Raw genomic sequence first — 3584 nt, 5'->3', positions numbered from 1 at the left:
GGACTGTATGTACCCAGAGGGTCTCCAGCCCTTGCTCCGCCCGTCTCCACTGCCGAAAGTTGCCAGTTCCGGTATGTTCCTTTCTCTCCCCTCATCTAGGAGGTTCCCCTTGTTTCCTTCATTACTACTCTCCGAAAATCACGACAGTTCAAAACTTCCCCTAGATTTTGAACTTTAAACATGACTCCCAGCTGCACAGCAGGCCATAGTGGGTGCCCTGATTCCCACAGCTATAGGTGTCAGCTGTTGGTGGTTTACAGATGGCCCTTCCGAATGGCCCTTAGCAAGGGAGCTGCCTTGCCCAAGCCTACACCCCCTCCCTGGCGCAGCTAGTATCAAATGACTGTTCTGTAGGGGATACAAAGGCCCACACCTTGTTTTACTTGGGACAACTTTGCACTGTTACCCAGCACTCTACAGGCTTAGCTGAAGCCTCTGTTGCAACGACATTGGAGTTCAACTTCCCCTCTGCCCAATTCTGCTTCCCTTACTTCTGGACAGGTGTTGTTCCTAAGAATACTCCTCACCACAAAAACTAAAAACAAAAAAGCCCACAGCACCCTGAATGCATGTCTGCATCTAGGAGTCTGTTTCAGGGAAGCCTGACCAAAGACATAAGTTGTTGAAATCTCTTAAGTAACCTTCCAGATTCGTAGGACAAACTTCTAGCTTTGTTGAGATTGGCTTTTTCTATGGCTTGGGGAAAATATGGCCTGAAATGCTTTTTTCCAGACCGATGGGTGAACTTCAAAGAGGCAGGAGACGGAGCAGTTTCTGGAATGGGAGAGGAACTTTCCAGGGTTGGTTACATGAAATGTGATGACTGGCCAGGCAGTTGCCTGCAATTAATCTTCCTGTTCCTCAGTGCAAGTTCCTCAATGCAAGTGGCCCAGTGAGATGCTGGGATCTCTGCATAGCCTTGGGCTAATTCAGTCCTGGCCAACACAAGTTACTATAGTGAAGGAATCCCAAGAACCACTTTCACCCTCTGCTGGGAATAATGACATCCTCTATCTTCCAGTAGGCCTCTCGCTTATTCCTCTCCTAACTAACTTACTTTGTAAGATTAAAAGCTGCTCTTTGGAATCTTGGGAATGGACCTTAACACTTCTGATTCACAACCACTCAGTCCTGTGGAATTTGACTAACATCTCTCCTATTGCCAGCTGTCACCCATTCATCTCTCCTTTGGCTTTGTGTCTTCTTTCAGCTTAACTGCAAAGTGGAAATGAGAATCAAGTGGAGGGTAGTGCTTATATGCATGGAGTTCCTACTACGTGCCTAGCACTCTACTAAATACTTCATTCATATTATCTCAATATAAACCTCGCAGTAACCCTACACGATAGAGATATCTGCCCTCTCCCCGCTGACACACAGAACACCAAGGTTCAGAGTTACGTTATTTAGTTCTTTGAGATATGTAACCTCTTCTCTCTAGAAAGTTATCAACCTCAGCTAAGTTTGCATAGGATTGGGAAGCAATATCCTAGGTTAATTCTAACGTTACTAACGTTAGTATTAGTAGAACTTGGTGGTCTGGAGGCAGATCTAATCCTTGAACATCCCCTGATATTGCTGCTAAATCCTTTACAGACTTAAACTGTCCCAATGCCGTAGGTCAGAGGAGGTATCTGAAAATGGGTCTCCTAATCGCTGACCAACATTCTTGTTGTAGCATTGAGTAACTGATTAATGAAGTAATTTAAAAGTATGTACTGCATCTTTACTGCCTTCAACGTGCAGGAAGCATTACTGGGGGATGCTTATGGCCCTGTAATAAAGAGCATAGACTGAAATCAGACTACTTTAATTTGAATACAGCCTCCACACCTTGGTGACCTACTAGATATCTGCTGTATTAGATATTAATCTTTTAGGTCCCCAGGGTTTTCCCTTGTAAAGCAGAAATAAAGAACATTTACTTAATCGGGGGTAGTTGGGCAAATTAAACAGGATTGTCCGTGTAGGGAACTTGGCATACAAACAGCTGCTTGATCAATGGTAGCTGTTCTCTTTTAGGAGAAACAAAGTGACTGAAAGGAAAGACGTGGTGTAGGAGGGGAGACAAGATGTATGCACAAGCACGGGGTCGCGCTGCTCTCTGTGGCTGGGCCTCCGGAAGCCGGCCTTGCCCCCAGCGCAGGGAGGGTGGTGGGGAGAGGGAGGTGGGGGCACTCTGTAGGCCAGGACGTTAATGGAGGCTGGCTGTTATGCAGCTGTAATCGCGAAGCTGGCAGAAAAGTGTGAAGAGAAAAAATGACATTCCAGTGGGCGGCAGTTGCAACCCTTCCTTATGCTGAAATAGGATTCATTTTAATATCCTATCATTCCTCCACAGAGATGGCAGAAAATTTTTTTCATTTAACGTTTGGGGTAAAATTGCAACTTTCTGGAACAAGGTTTTCCTTACTATTATACTCCTATTGATTTTTGTTTCTATATGCTATGAGAGAAGTAAGGAAATATTCCTCTACTCCCGCTATTAGAAAGAGATCATCCAGCAGACCTAGCGCCTGCCCATGAATATACACAGATGAAACTTTTTAGGTCTCAAAGAAATCTTTATATTTCTGGATTTTCATTATTTTTTTGGCTAGTGTGATGTCTGGTTACTCTTATAGTACTCAGCTGGCAAAAGAATACTTAAAACTCAAGCAGAAAATACTAATAGGGCTGCCAAAAAAATTCATGAAAGAGAATGAAAAACTAAAAAAGGCTCTTGAAAAGCTACAACAAGGAAAAGGAACACATTTTGGAAGCATAAAATAAAAAACTGGTAGAAGACCAGGAAAAACTTAAAACTGAATTGAAAAAGACTTCAGCTGCTCTTTCTAAGGCACAAAATGGTGTGATGACAATGAAGATGCAATCCTAGGGACTTTCAAAAGAATAGGAGGGACTCCTACCACAACACTCCGAAGTTCAAGATGAGAAACATTCATGAAAAGGCAACAAGAAAGGCCTGTGAACTGAGTGAAAGAAGATTGTGATACACTATGTCAAGATGATACATTTGTTATGCTAGACTCTAGAAAATTTTAAATTCAGTTCCGAAAAATGTACTATGACCGGCCAATGTTTTTTTAATGCCGCACATAAGCTGTTATCATAATGGCATTATTACAATATTTGATGATGTTTCACATATATTATAAAGCTTGTATTCCAGCTCTTATAAAATATAAGTATGTTAAATACCTTATTTAGATGTTAACAGTAATGCTGGTGTATGGTGGCTGTTTACCAATAGAAGCAAAAATTCGTTAGCCAGTTACTTTCAAAATTAGATTTTTAAATTGCATAAAACCATTAGTAGCCTTAAAAGTTGTGATGAGTTTCCACTAATAATAATCTAATTGAATCAGATAATATAATGATTATGTATATGAATATAGTATCCAGTGTCAGCAAATTTGTTCATAGGGAGATTAAATAAGAATAGAGGATCAGAATTTGTCACTATATTTATACAGAAGAGTCAGAAAGTGCAAAAAATAAAAACAATGACCTTAGTTTTTGTTTTTAAGCCTGATGATATAATACTATGGTTTACTCTCGTAAGACAACTATATAGATAATTA

At 41.0% G+C, this 3584-nt stretch overlaps 1 pseudogene; it reads left to right on the top strand.

The window, feature by feature from the left end:
• Positions 1-2259: 2259 nt before the first annotated feature.
• On the top strand, positions 2260-2971 carry LOC109388957 (B-cell receptor-associated protein 29 pseudogene; annotated as a pseudogene).
• The last annotated feature ends 613 nt before the right edge of the window (positions 2972-3584 follow it).

The sequence above is a fragment of the Hipposideros armiger genome, unplaced genomic scaffold (assembly GCF_001890085.2).
Source record: "Hipposideros armiger isolate ML-2016 unplaced genomic scaffold, ASM189008v1 scaffold_213, whole genome shotgun sequence".
In the NCBI taxonomy this organism is placed as follows: domain Eukaryota; kingdom Metazoa; phylum Chordata; class Mammalia; order Chiroptera; family Hipposideridae; genus Hipposideros; species Hipposideros armiger.
This window is presented reverse-complemented; position numbering and strand designations above follow the sequence as displayed.